General features: G+C 55.1%; 1 protein-coding gene across 5 annotated transcripts in view; it reads right to left on the reverse strand.

The window, feature by feature from the left end:
- The window catches only part of HIVEP3 (HIVEP zinc finger 3), a 460,275-nt gene that overhangs the window by 123,152 nt on the left and 321,856 nt on the right, over positions 1–15,267 (reverse strand). Inside the window, exon 1 of one of the 5 annotated variants that reach the window (XM_079113089.1) lies at positions 1,235–3,589. The exons of the other annotated variants lie outside the window; for them this stretch is intronic. The gene's annotated coding sequence lies outside the window, so the exon portion shown is untranslated. Of the gene's footprint in view, positions 1–1,234; positions 3,590–15,267 lie in introns of those variants that run through there. 5 annotated transcript variants of the gene reach the window in all.

Genomic DNA, 15,267 nt, shown 5'->3' on the forward strand with positions numbered 1-15,267 from the left:
ATTCTGCTAGCGGGCACAAAGGACCCACTAATTCCCCCTTTTCTGCAAATGATGGAACAGAAATGGTGTTCTAAGTTAGAGTAGAGTTGTGACAAATGACAGTCCAGAAATCATCCAAACCACAGCAAATGGCACATGTACAGGGCTTTGCATTTGCAAAACATTTTAGCCTATTCTCAATTCCCCCTGACAAGATATCTTGAGGGACGGATGATAAAATGCAGCCTGAAAAAAATGAAGATCATTCAGATTCATGCAGAGGCACTAAGTGATGGGCCAATACCTTGGTTCTACCAGTTTTTCCCCTATGTCCTTGATCCAACTATCCATGAATGCATTATTTTTTAGAGAAAACAATTATGGCCACTACACAGACACTCCAGCAAGAAGTCAAGGCTGACACCACCTGCACCTGTTCTGTGGCCACCATCAGTCCTGTGCAGACCCCAAGCACCCTGCACTGGATGAGGGGGTTAGAAAATGCTCATGGAGTAGAATTGCTCTGGAAACACCCAGGCAGTGAGGCCAGGAGTAGCTGCCTACCATGCTGAACCACACAGGTAGCTGGATTCAGTGCCAGGTGCCATTCTGCAAGGGGAAGGGAAGAGCCAGAGCTATGTTTCACTCACTTCCAAGGAGCCCAAGGAGCCCAAGGCTCTTGGCTCCGAGTCTGAAACTGTGACAAGGCCTCCAAGGGGAAGCGTGGCTAGGGCTGCCAAACCCATTCAGCGGTTACCATCGAGTGTGTGTCCCACTGTGGATGACAGAGCGTGGAGCCAGGGTCTGCGCAGGACACAGGAGGCTGTGCATGTCAACCGTGAATGGGGCTGTGCCGGGTGTGTGTGTGTGTGTGTGTGTGTGTGTGTGTGTGTGTGTGTGTGTGTGTGTGAGAGAGAGAGAGAGAGAGAGAGAGAGAGAGAGAGAGAGAGAGAGAGAGAGAGAGAGAGAGAGAGAGAGAGAGAGAGAAGTGTGTGGACGCGGGAACGCTTGTGCCACCCTAGGGTGGTGACAGAAGTAGTGTCTGGGAAACGCTAAGCGCAGAGCGTGTGCACCCAGCAGCCCCGGGCTGCTGAGAAGCCCCGGCTCCACGCACCAAGGGTCGGTGGAGTTGGTACCGACGCGCCCAGCCCTCTCCCACCCGCCAGTCCCTCGGCCGCTCGCCCGCTCCACGCTGCCTGGCTCCGGGGCTGCCAGGCCGCGGCGGCCCGCGGCGCGCGTGGCGCTCACTGCTTACCTGCGGGCGGCCGTGGCTCCGCAGCTCCGCGGCTCGGGGCTGGGCTGCGCCGCGCCGCGCTGCGCCGCGCTGGACTGGACTGCGCTGGGCTGCGCGCCCGGCCTCCGCGCGGCTCGGCAGCGCCCGCGCGTTCGGCTCCGCCCGGCTCGGCTCCGCCCGGCGGTGCCCCGGGCGCTCGCTGGCGGCCCACGCGGCTCAGGGTGGGCGCGGGGCGGGCGCCGGGCGGCGGGCGCGGCTCCGGGCCGCCCCGCGGCCGCTTGGAAGCTCCTTATTTGGGCAGTGATGTCAGGGGAAGTCGCAGGGGCCGGACCACCCACTTCTTTCCATTCACTCGCCAGAGTTTCCTGTCGCCGAGCCCGGGGACCCCGCTGTCTGCTGGGGGCGCCTCTCCCGCCCGCTCGGCCTCGGCTTCCTGGCCTCGCAGCCGGCCGCCCTGGGATGCCCTGTTGGTCGGGGTCACAGTGGGGCCGGGGCGCGGCGGGCGGCTGCCGGCGCAGGGGCTCCTTGGCTGGGGAATCCCCGGCTTTGGCGGCCTCCGGGAGGGTCTGCTCGGCGGCCTCCTCGGTGACAGGCCGTGTCACTCCGGGCGCCGCCCCTCCCTCCGCGCCCGCCCCGGCTCCAGCGCTGTCATTTCCTCCTGGGCCCTCCGGGGAGGACCGGCAGGGAAGCCCCGGTGGCCACCGCCGGGGCTCTGCCGCTCGGCGCCACGCCTTGGTCGCACCCTGGCCGGGCGGGCGTCCATCACAGTCCCCAAAGTGCGCCGCTCCTGGCCGCCTTCCTCCCAGGTGCCAGCACCACTCCGGGAAGCCCGCGCCTACCCAGGCGGGAATCCGCTTTAATGAAAGCTGGGCGGAGCGGGCCTGCCGGGGCCTCCCTGGGCTCAGGCCCGGTGCGGGTGGGAGGCACCCCGGGACTTCCCGAAGGGCTGACTTTACCAGAAGCTGCTGGATCCCAGGGCCTGGGCCTGAGTCACTTCGGTCTGCACTTTGGCCAGCACCCAGCACACTTGAGCTGTCCCCACTCGGCCCCCAGCCAGCACAATGGCCAAGGGCTTGAGACCTCATGATGATATATAGTTCACAGATGCCTACCTATCTGAAACTCATACACTCAAGTGATTTGCCAGTGGTCAGCCCTCTGCCACACTAGAACCCAGGCTGACCCCTGATTGGGTGACTCCAGGCCAGACTGTCCCAAAACAGCCTCAGGAGATTATGGGGGGCCAGGGGAGCTAAGGACTGAAGTGAGGCAAATGCCTAGCTTGCAAAATGTAAGGAGTCTCCTTCAGGTCACAACCCTGGGGTTCACATCCAGTATACTGACCAGGGCTTCCAGCTTCTGTGGAGGCTTCAGGCTTCCTCTGACTCCAAAGGGATGGCCTCAAATTCATCTGGGCCCAAGAGACAGGGCTCATGGCCTGGGGATTTCTCTGCTTTCATATACCAGCCTCTAGCAGAGCCTCCATCTTCTCTCCAAAGTCAGGTCAGAGTTAACAGACCCTGCCCAGACCACCAGCTTTAATGAGAGAAGCCCGGCTTTCTAAGTGGCTCCAGGACTTGCAGGGACTGAAGGCAGGAGTGACAGCAGCTGGACATGGGCCTGCCTACTCACACAACTGTACGCTCCCCCACCTGTTGCCAAGACTCTCAGCTGTTCTGTGGAGTTCCACCATCTTGATCTCCCCTAAATTTCATCAACTCTCTGGTCCCAATTCAGCTCCAATTGAGTCATCCCCTTTCTGACAAAGCCCCAAAGGGAAGAATCACCTCTCTGATGTCGTGTGCAAGGCCACACTGATCGGCTGCATCTTCTGCAGCTCAGCCCACCTGGCACTTGGTCTAACCCCTCCCCTCACACAACCTTGAAGCAATTTTCACTCCTTAAAGTTGTTGTGTGGGCTACCTTGGTGCTGTACCCTCCCACTGTCCTTCACACCTTCAAACAAACCTGCCTTGATACAGATCCTTCCCTTGAGTAGAGCAACTGGGGACAGGTGCCCCCTTGGACAAATCACTACCCCCACTCCACTCCTGCCCTGTCCCCACAGTCCTGCCTACTGTTTTTGCTGGAAATGACTCCAGCAGAGGAGGTAGGTACTTTGTTATGACGCATACGCCTAGTGGCTTGACTTTTTGTCATTCCCACAAAGGCTCAGCCTTGCTTCTGCCCCAGGTTGAGTGTCCCTCTAGCCTTTGAGGGGTAACCCTGCCCCCACGGACTCTCCTCTGCTGCCACAAGCAACCCAAATGGTTCTGTGCCTCTGCAGATAAGCTGTCTGCAAATTGCAGTCAGTTGGGAGGGATCCCCCCCTCCCTCCAGACTGGGAACTATAGGGAACTTTCCATCTTGATTCCTCTTTCCTCCCAGGACTGATTTTGCAAATGTTTAATAAGTGGCTGAATATTCTAGGGGGCAAATCCAAAGACAAACTAACCATGGAAGGAGCAGAATTATCCAGCTCAAAATTGTGGCTGAGGCTCCAGAGTCCCATCCTAGCAGGGGGTGGGGATGGAAGGTGAATTCTCAGCTAGGTTGGGCTGACTGGATGCTTAGTGGGTTGGACCAAGGTACCTGCCTGAGAAGGCTGCCCTGAGAAGGTACTTTCCTTGGACTGCGCCTTTGTTTCAACTTTCTGTGGCTTGAGATTCGTCTCCTTTCTTCTTTCCCAGGGGAAAACTCCTCTGTAGCCCGTAGGCAGCCCAGGACATCCCCATGCCAACCCCTAAACAGAGTCCTTAACTGGCCACAGCTGGGAGGACAGGAAAGGAAGATGGAAAGTGCAGTTCAATGAGCACCTTCACTGTGCCAGACACAGCCGTCAATTCCCCTGAATACGCCAAGCCACAGAGGCCCCTCCGACTGTGGCCATCCTCCAGACCAGGAGTGTCAGCTAGGGAGCCCTCCACAACCAGACTCACCTGTCTTGGCCTCAAGACTCAGCCCCCACCCCAATTATGGTGCCAGTTTTCCCTGGAGGCTAGAAGATCTTCAGGAGTCTGGCCTCAGAACTCAGGCATAAAAGCTGGGGACTCACTGCCCGAGACTGACATTGCTCTGAGAGCCACTAACCCAACCTGGAGCCTGGGGGCACCTTTCCCACCCAGTAGTTGCATGGCACACAATTTAGAAGTCGGGCTGTGCCAGCTGCCATTTCCTTCCTGTTAGCCCCAGCCCCTGCATGTAACTGGGCCAGGTCTTGAGAAAGTCCCAGCAATTGGCCCTAGGGCCTTCCCACATTCCTTCATTCCTTAAATATGAATCAGGCACCTTCCCTGTGCTAGGAACATGCAACACCCAAGCCTGTGTCCTAGGAGCTCCATCCAAGGATGGAGATCAACAGGTAAATAGATACTGCAATGAAACCGACTAAGTGCTACCTTGTTGTTAGACAAGCTTAAGGTGGGGAAGAGGAGGGTATTCAAGATGGGGAGATCAGAGTCCTTCTACATCTAGGGCTAAAGACCAGGCGTCCCAGGCTATGATGCTGAATGCCTGTTTCCATGGAAATGCTGTGTGCATAAATGCGCCTGTATACACACAAACACACACACGCACACATACACAGGGCTTGGTTCTGCTGTTAAGCCAACATCACACTGCAGAGACTTCACGGACTAAAAGAGATTGGAGCAGAGGGCAGGGCTGGCATCTGATCTGCCGTCTCAAAGCCTGTCTCCATGTGAAATTTTGTTTACAACTCCTAACAACCGAATTACATATACACTTTTGGAATACCTAGTGTTCCTAAGAATTCAGGGGCTGTCACAGTGTTCTTGAGAACATTTTCAAGGTGGGGATGAGCAATAGGGCTGGTGGGCCCTTCAGGGTTATTTATGTTTGGTCTTATTCCTACTAAATATCCCCATCTTCATCTCTCATCCCCTGTGGCTATCATCTCCTGGACTCAAGTGCTTTGTGTTGCTTTATCATTTTTTTTAAACGTGCATGTGTGCATATGTGTGTATTTTCAGCATTCTTCCCTGTCTTTCGGGATAGTGACCTAGAGATTCATGCAGTCTGTGGATAGCACCTCCTCTGGGGGCCCTCTGGACTGAGTCCCAACCTGTCTCCCCTGCCTGAGAACTGTGGTTCCAGCTTCATGACTCAGTCCTTAATCTGATGCTCTGGGTAACAGCTTGGATCTTGGTGCCACTGCACCTGGATTCAGACCCAGCCTCACACTTGCTGTGTTGCATTGAACATTGAACTTGATGTCACTGATCTTAACTTCCTCAAATCAAAGGACTGCTATGACATGACATTTTAACAAGATACAGCAATGAAGCCCTTCATAGAGTACTCAGCACCCAACAGGGATTCAATAAATGGTAGAGATGATTACTTTGGTCCTATATTGAGACCCAGACTCCTCCTCCTGTTCCTCTTGTCTTCATTATTGGGAGCATCTATCACACCAAGTCTGAAGCCAGAATCTCTTGTCCATTCCTGCTGCCCCTGATCAGATGTCCACCACCAACAAGTTACAGTGGTCTCCCTGGTGCTCTGCCCAACCTGCCCCTTCAGTGCTTTCTGTACACGGGGGAACTCTCTGAGACAATGCTGAGTGGGACCCTGTCCAGATAAACCACCCTGTCTGCTGGCACCTGTAATAACAGCGCCTCAGTTTACTCAAGTCCTCCCTCCCCATCAGCCCTGTCTACTCTATGCTGCCACCTCACCTGTATCTGCACAGCTGGCTCCTGCCCAGCCTTCCAGGCCAGCTAAGTTTCCCTGGGCCCCAGCTCACTGGCCACTTCCTTCTCCATGAGCACTTCACACGGACTGTCCTGGCTTGTGCCTCTCAGTGTATGGTCCTTTCTTTATGGACCTGTTAACCCTTTAGACTCCACACCTCTGTGCAGGACCACATCTCAGCTCCAGGAATGTCACAGGTGTTCAGAGCATGCTGACTGACACACTTCTGCGTCTCTGGCCATCCTGTCCTATAAACATCAACTAAAAGAGACCAGCTGACCTTAAGCTCACTGACTGGTTTTCCCTAAATGACAAAAGCATCCTGTTTCCCTTCCCTTGAGACTGAGGCTGGGGCCATCCTCAGCCCTGGAACTGCCATTCTGGCTTCTCACCAGTGCTTCTGGGGACTCCCACAGGCACAGGCCGCAGGTGGGGAAGGCGGGGCCTTTGGTTCCAGGAAATCAGAAGATTAGTCAAGCCACACTCCCCCTGCAGCTGTGAGAACAAATTTTCCCCAAGCCAAGGGACTTGCAAGATCATCAATAACAACAAACATTTACTCTGCACATGGCTCTGTGTTCACCAGCAGTAGGGCATCAATGTCTGAGGTTCCAGTCCTGCTCTGACACTTACTATGGCTTAAATCCCCAGAGTGTAGGTTTTCCCAGCTGTAAAATGGGGAGGATTATATACATCAGGGAAGGATCATGAGGATTAAATGAGAACTGGTGAAACTGAAGGAGAAATGCATTTCAGTACCAAGAACAGAGGTGGCATGTAATAGATGCTCAATAAAGGAAGCCCCTCCCTAAACCTCAAGCTCTTTGGGGGATACTCTGGTGAACAAGGCTTAGTTCACTTCAGTAGCTCATAAAGTGAAGAAAGGGAGAAAATAGGAATTAAATCAGACCCCATAAACATAACCACAAGGCAAACAGTAAGAGGTCTGAGAAGAAATAGTTTTGGAATCAACAAGATGGAAAGGGGAATCCTGGGATGGCTTTAAATCCTCCCTTTCCTCTTGTGGGACCTTCATCTGACAGTGATTGACACTGCTCATGTGGTGGCCCAAGGTTCAAGGGTCGTGCTGGGTAAGGGATGGGCAGGAGCAAGTCCCAAGGCAAGACAAATCCTGTGCTCAGTTCCAGTTCCAGAGAGGCCCTGTGCACTCTGGAAAATAACTATGACGACAGTGAATAAAGGCTGCAAATGATGCAGAAGATCTGGGAAAGATAGGCACTAGGGAGGCGGTAGGCCTGGGTTCAAGGCTACTTCCAGGAGCCTCCATCCAATAATAACAAAGGGATGTAGAGGTGTCTAGTCCCACCCCTGGTTAGGCCACACCCTCAGGGCAGACTCTCAGACCCTCAGGGCAGGAAGGGAGGCTGATCCTCCACCCTCAGCCTTGGAGTCTTCCCAGGTGCAGTCAGACGCAGGGAAGGGCCTGGCCTGGCAGGACAGCTCAGGAGTCCCTAAACACAAGGTGACCTTGTACACTCCAGGCCTTTGCTGTGCTGTTCCTTTCCCCTGGGATCTCCTTTCTTCTGCTCCTTCCCCCTTCCCTGCCCAATACTCCCCTATTAATTATCCACGACTATTTAGGGGACTCACCCTAGAAGTTCTCCTTCAAATGTTCGATTTTTCTTTTTCTTTCCTGATTGACTCCCAACCTCAGCAGAGTGTCAAGCCCCCTTCTCCATGGTCCTGTGATTTGCTTGGCACAACCAGGAAAACAGTGATCACATTAAAGTAAAGTACTTGTGTCTGACTCCTCCAGTAGGCTGGGAAAGCTCTGAGAGTACCTAGTAGGTGCTCAGGAAACAGGGCACCTGGAAGGCTTTCTCCTCATGCCTCCCACAGGGTGCAGTATACCCTGCACCATGCTGGCTTGGAGTACAGATGAAGCCTCTGTCAGTCAGCCATGAGCCTCTGGTCTGCAAACGAGCTCTCCAGGGCTTTCTTCCCCAGACTTTCCTGCTGACTGCCCACATCCTGCTCTCTGACTGGAAGGATGAGAATCCCAGAAAGCATCCTGGGGCCCCTGGCTGAGTACCTTTGAGAAAGGCTGAGTCAGGGGAACTTGGGAGCAGAGGCAATGTCCCCAAGGGTGGCTGGCTGGAAGGGGTGGGAAAGAACTGGGGAGGGGAGGATAGGCAGGACCTGGGGATGAGGTCTGGGCTTGAAGATAAAGATCACTAGCAGTTGGGGGTGGGGAGCACACACGATGGTTAATTTTATGCACCACCTTGACTGACTCGTGGGTGATCAGACATTTGGCCAAACATTCTGGATGTGTCGGTGAGGGTCTGTCTGGATAAGATTAACATGTGACTCAGTAGACTGAGTGTAGCAGCTTGCAACCCTAAAGTGGGAGGGCTGCATTCAGTCAACAGAGGGCCTACCTAGAACAAAGGGTTGAGTCAGAGGGAGACCCTTCTGCCTGACTACTTGAACTGGGATGTGGGTCTCTCTTAGTCTTTGGACTCAGAACAAAACACCAACCCTTCTTGAGACTCAAGGCTGCTGACTTTCAGTTGGAATTTATACCATTGAATAGGGTAGTTAGAGAAAGCCTCATTAACAGGTGGCTTTTGAGCGACAACTAGAAGTCATATGGTTATAGGGAAGGACTTTGTGAGCAAAGATGGCTGGTGCAAAGGCCCTGAGGCAACAGCAAGTCATGGTCTTGTGAGGTGCTGTGAGAACTGTGGCTTTAGAAAAAATAAACAAGGCCCCCAAAATAGGCTCCCAAGGGACTCCACTCCTCCCTGACAGCAGGGTCCAGCCTGGGCAGGTGGTGAGAGAGTCAGAGGTGCCAGAATGGAGTGGATGCAGGAGACAAAGAAGAGGTGGAAAACAACCTTCCCTGCTTAACTCCCCTTCAGCTCTGGCTGGACACCCTCAAGCTCCTATGGATCTTTCTGCAGCCTGGATTTGGAATTAAGCTCCAGGCCTGCTCAGACCCTCCCTGGTAGGATGACACTGAACAGGTTATCTAACTTCCTGGGGGAAGCTTTCAATGCCAAAGTCAGAGGCAGCTCTTCAGGGCCAGTCAGGGTGGACAGACCCCACCCCATGCAGCCCCTCAGGGAACTTGAGGAATTTGCAGGTCAGGACAGGGAGGGAGACCGCAGGGGGCTGGCCCTGCTGGCACTGGTGCCTGTGGTGCTGCTGTCTCGGCAGGGAGCAGGGGCTCCTCTTCCCCTGTGCTACACACTGACAGCTGTAAGGAGCAGACCGTCTCTGAAGCCTCCACGAAGTCGCAGTCAGCAGCCTAATTTTAGACTGAGCATCTGCTCTTCCGTCCCAGAGAGGCAGCTCTGTCTGGGATTTGCTCCTTCTGGAATTGCCAGAGAAACAAACTCTGCTCCATGGATACAGACGCCTGTGGTGTCCAGAGCAGAGCTGGCCAACGGGCACCCTGCAGGGGGAGGAGGGGGCTGCCAGGAGCTGTGCCACACCTGGAAGTCCCTATCTCATCTGTCTCCCATCTTTGACTTCTCTCCTTCCTTCTCAGAAAGCTGGAGGACAAGGGGACCGGCCTCAGCAGAGCAGGGGTCTTCCATGGCTGCAGTTACTTCTGTCCATCTGTCCCCCACCTGCAGCTCCCAGCACAGGTCCTGATGAGCTCTTCCTAGACAAGCCCGGCAAAGTAAGACAGTGACCAGGAGAACAGGGAGCGGGGGCCAGTTGCTGGCCAACACTTCCCAGGAGGTGTTCTCGAGGAGGCTACTGGTGAGCTGGGCTTTGAAGGATAAGTAGGTGTTTATTAGCAGAAAAGCCAGGAAATGCCACCATGGTAGGAGAAACAGATGAAGAAACTTAAAAGAGTATTGAAAACCTGGGCATCAAGTCCCAAGGACAGGGAGGAGAAAGTGGGGAGCCCCGGGTGAGGGAGGAGGACCGGTGTAGTTGGGTTGGGTCACGGTTCTAGGCTAAGGAAAGGTGTTTTTGTAGGCAGGTTTGGGAGCCTGTCAGAGGAGGCCCTTCGAGGATGAGCCCTAACAGGTAAGTAGGAAGCCCTGTTCCTCATCTCTTTCCTCCATGGTCTCCTGGGCCCTTTAAGGCCCTCCCCAACCTCTCTGGCACATGTGGGGCAGACCCCAAATGCAGGGGTGCCCACTGTCCCCCCAGACGCCCACCTGAGAGCTGGCCTGCGCCCCTCCTGGCATCACCTCCTGCCCCCTGGCTGCCAGGATCACTGCTCAGCCCCTGCCTCCATCCCCAGGTCCTATGGTGGGGTCTGCTCGTTTCACTGGATTCGGTGTCTCCATACTGCCACCGTCATCTCCAGGTTCTTCAGAAAGGACCCTGCAGCCCAGTAGCCTCTGCCCACCCCACACGTCCCCCGTGTGGCCTGGGAAGGCTCCGGGACAGGGCAAGCCTCCTTCTTTGGAATCACCTTGTTTCAATTCCCCCCACAATCCTTCACTCATCCCTTTACAGGTGAGGGCGAGGGGTGGATCGCCTCTCAGGAAGAGGTGGAGCTGAGGCCGGACCCCTCTGTCTATCTCTCCTGGCTTCCCCCAGCCCGAGGGCAGGGCCTGAGGAGCCGGCGCCCAGAGCAGCGGGCATCAAGACGTCTGGCCAATTTGGTGGGAAATGAGGACGGAGGAAGAGGAGGCAGCCTTGCCCAGGAGCCCTGCCTTGATACCCTGGAGAAAGAAGGAGTTAAAAACTTATGTAAAGAGATTTGCAAATAGATTCTACAAAACAACATTTGGATGATTTAAGTGTTAAGGAATCAGAACCATATGGATTAAATGTCCCTGACGCTACGTATGGTTTTAAAAATTAGAAGGAGATGTACTGGGAACACACACACATATCAAATATGTAAGGCCAGACCACATTTTTAGCTTTGTGGACATAGAGTTATTTGAAAAATACAAACCAGAACTCATCCAGCTTCTCCCAGGCTGGCCCTCCCCTCCCCTCCAGACCTTCTCTTCTTCCCCACCCAACAGGTCCCGGCTCGAGACAGACTTCCCAGAAAGGCAGGCTAGATGCTTTAACCACAGGACAGAGCCACACAGCTGGGCCAGGAACTGCTGGGATCTTCCAGAGTCCAGATGGGTGGTCTCAGGTGTGAGAGGACAGTGGGAGAATGGTTCCCAGGAGGGCCCTTAAGCACTTTGCCAAGAAGATGCCAAGCAACCTGGAGGAAGCCGACCTTTGCCGGACCAGGATCTTCAGTTCTCTAGTGCTTCCTGCCTCACTCTCTTCTCCCAGTGACCCTGGAAGCATCCTTATCCCCATTTCACAGGAAGCGAAGCCAAGGCAGGGAGGGCTGGGGGCTCTGCTCAGCTCGCAGACAGTGACCCTGACCACAGGCTGGATTTCCTGCTCAGGCCCTTAGCGCTTCTCCCCACCGCACCTCAAAGTAAACCAAAGCCGTGAACCTGGGCCTGGCTCTGCACAGTTGAGAATGTATCTGGCAGGGTGCTTTGCAGGACTCCTGGCACATGCAGAAATCAGGTTCCATTGGGAGTCTAACTTGTGTGTGGCACTGAGCTGGGGAAGAGGGGTTAGGATGTTCACTTGGAAAAGCCAGACCATCAGAAGCATCCTGCTCTGATGAGAAGAGAAAGGAGAACGACAGTGTACCAGGCGTCACACCAGGTGCCAGGAGCAGGGTCCCCTGGACCTCACCCCAGTCTGTGTCCAAGGGGGAGGAGTCACAGGTGGGGAGGAGTCACAGGTGCGGAGATTGTGCTGCTGCTCCTGGGGCCCCTCCAGCACCGGGGCTGATGTCTGGCCCATACCTCGCTGGCTGGGGCCAAACCCTCCCCAGAGGTGGTTGAGATGTAGCCAGAAGCAGGTTTGTCAGGAGAACTAAAAGCCACACAGACACAAACCTATCCTAGCACCAGGAGGACTGGTACCAAGTCTGTCTCCTGCACGAACTGGCCCCCAGTGACAATCCAGGGCCTGACACGGTCAAGACTTGGGGAGACATTGCCTGTCTCAAGTCCTCAACAGGGTTCCCAGGGCACCAAGGCAGGCGAGAAACTGCAGGAGTTGGAGGGAACAGGCTTATCCCGACCCCATTCCCCGCACCGCATCTGCAAGTGCATGGAATTCTTTGTTGTTGGTTGGGATTTTTGTGGTGCTGGGGATTAAACCCAGGGCCTCATGCATGCTAGGCAAGTGTGCTGCAGGCACATGGGATTGGTACCTTGCTGGCACAGGCGGGCCTTCTGCTAGCTTCTCATTTACAGAACCCATCCTCCTCTCAGTATTCCTGTCCCCCCACATGTCCCCAAATGTCTTTACTCCCCACTTTAATCCATACCCCTGTGGGTTCCAAGCCCATATGCTTAAATCCCCCAATGACTCCCTTCTCCTGTTGAGGGGAAGATCAAATTCTTTCTCATGGTCTCCAAAGCCTGCTTCAGCAGTCACCCTGTCCCTCCTCTATTTTCTCCTCTCTCAACTCCACCTGAGGCACAGGATCGTCTTTCAGTCCTTTGCCCCAGGGCCTTTGCATGTGCTGTGTCCTTGGCCTGGACCACTCTGCCTGTACATCCCTTCTTACCCAGCTGACTCCTCTCCCACCTTTCCATTTCCCTTCGTGTGTCACCTCCTCAGGGAAGCCCTCCCTGACCTCCAACTAAACCAGGTCCTGTGATACACTCCCTAGCACCATGTCCTTCCTTGTGAGCATCCAGCAGGTAGCAACATTTTTAACTTGGTGTGATTTCCTGGTTGACGACTGGCCACCCTATGTGCAGCGTGAGCTCCATGAGAGCGGACTCTGTGCCCTGCTCACCACTGAACTCCCAGAAACTGCCACAGTGGGCTTTCTCCCCCTTAGTTCCAAGCTCTGGGATCACAGACCTGATCCCACAGTGGGATCCCTACAGGGGCCGTGTCACTTGGAGAGGCCAACCCTGGAAAGGCAGGGGGAGGGTGTCACTGTGCTCTGCACCTCCTGTGCCCTCGCACGGTAATGAAAATGAGCAAGCTTGAGAGGGTGCCCCACCCTGACACAGCTCACCTGTGTCACTCTGTCTAATCCTGTGACAATAGAGAAACACAGTGGCATGAAGGAAGACAAGGGACATTAGGTCATTAAAGATGTGACCTCTAATCTTGGCTCTGTTGGGACAGCTGTGTGAGGTTGAGCCAGTTTCTTAGCTTCTCTGGGCTTGCGTCCCTTCTCTGTAAGATAGGGTAGTGCTACCTGCCCATCTCGGAGGCTGCCATGTGGAACGATGAGACAAAACTAATGACACAGCCTAGCACGGCTCGTGGTCGGGAGAACCTTAGTAAATGTCGGCTGAGCTTAAATCTAGAAGTTCGTTCTACAAACACAGTTCTGTTTGTCTTATTTCTAAGACTTGGCATTGCTCATTGGTAAATGAAGAGAGGAGTATGTGAGAACTCCCAACTGAAGCTCAGCGTCCAGTTAGCATCCAACATAGACCAGTGCTGCTCTCCAGTGACTTGAGATGGGCTGCCTGACGGGTCAGCTTCCCGCCATCTGGGCAGACCTTAGCGTCCACAGGGATGGCAGATACAGGAAGCGATGATGTGTCACTGAAGCAAGCAGCTCTTAATGCCTTCTGGACAGGCTGCTGCCAGTCTCCCTGGACAGTGTTGAAAGACCAGGCTAGGACTCCGAAAGGCTGAACTCGACCCCGAGTCTCCATCTAAGGGGCTGTCGGCTTTATTGGGGTGGGGGCAGAGCACATGCCTCTGTGCAGGGCTGTCAGCGGGTTGGGCGGTGTGTGCCGCCTTCAGAAGGGCGATTCGGCCAACTGCTGCTCTGAATAAATATCTGGCCTCCTTCTGGCTGTGGCTGGGGGAAGTCTCCGTGGAGTGGGGGCTAGCAAGGACACTCCCTGTGTGCTCTGGAGGTCCCACAGCCTGCTCCTGGGAGGCATCTGCAGCTGCTGCACTCCTGGGCCTCTGGGGCCTGGATGCTCTGCTCCAGAGAGAGGCTGAGCTGGCAGCTCCTTCATGGCAACAGTGCATTAGGCAGCTAGCCACAGAGACCCACAGGGCCACCTGCTCCCAGCTTCGTCCCGCCCTCCTAGCCTGCTCTGGCCAAGGCTGGCACTCTTCAGAGCCCCATTGCTATTAACCAGGTCAGGGCTCAGAACTCCGGTGGCCCTCCAGAAGCAGCTTTGTCCATTTCCTCTTCCCGAGCAGCCCTCCCACCCCGAGTCCTTTCCTCCCCCCGCCATCACCCTGCAATGGGCACCATGGCCTGTGCATACTCCCACTGTCTTCCAGCACAGTCTCCACCCACCCCACCCATCCCAGGCCCCCCTAGAGAAGGGGATCAGATTCAGTCACCTTTTGGTACAATCCACTTCTTGGTAATGGTGACAGTGAGTACTGCCTTCCCCCTGGGGGCCAGGTTCCCAGGGCTGGCCAGGCCCTGCAGGCCCAGCTTGGTATCTGCTCAAACTGTGACGGCTTTCCAATCAAGAGGTTGGAAGAGGAATGGTCGGTGGTATCCGGCAGCCTTAAGCACACCTCCCAGCCAGCTCATCCCAGAGTCCACTCCTGCCACATGGCCAGATTTTCAGGGTGAGAAGGATCCTCAGGATTAGGGTCTGGCAAGCCAGCCAAAGAAATAGCACAAAGTGGGAGAAAGTGTCCAGCTATGGAGTTCGGTACTTCAGCAAGGACCCAGGGCCCAGGGCAAGACAGTCCCCCGGGGTGGAACAGGATCCAGGTTAAGAATCGCTCATACCTGGCTAGAAAGTTGGAGGCCTGCATGGTAGAACCAGAGGCTGGGCAGACGTTCTTTTCCCCACTTTTCCCCACCTCTCCAAAGCCACTCTCCAGCTCCTTTTAATAAGCATCCAGTTCTGGTGGACCTAGAGTTTCCACAACTCACACTGCCTAGGAACCTGTTTTATGGGGGAAGGAGCTAGCTCTCCCAGAGGCCAAGAGTCACAGAGAAGAGTCAGGAGAGCTTAGATTGGACTGATCTGTCAGAGCCTAAATCCCGTGCTCATTCTGGGACACCAGAGCTATCTCTGAACACAGAAGAGACTCCACTTCCCAAGCCGGGGGCTTGGATTCCTGTACCTGCAGTGGGAGAGGCTGGACCGCCGCCAGCCCTCTCTCAGTGATCCAGCTGCATGCACATGGGGCGGGGGCTGTGGCAGGTCTGGAAAGTCTGCCTTGGAACAGAGGGGAAAGGGCCAGCCACAAGGCAGTGATATCCATCTGTAGCTCCACTGGCCTTGTGCGGGCCAGGGTGCCACTTTCCCCCGGGCTCTGCTCGGCTCCAGGATCTCAGATGAGCATCGGAAGGTTTGGCCCCACCCATCGCTGAGCTCATCCTGCCCAGACCTGGGAGGATGTGGGAAACTGAG

Source organism: Sciurus vulgaris (assembly GCF_902686455.1).
Source record: "Sciurus vulgaris genome assembly, chromosome: 1".
In the NCBI taxonomy this organism is placed as follows: Eukaryota; Metazoa; Chordata; class Mammalia; order Rodentia; family Sciuridae; genus Sciurus; species Sciurus vulgaris.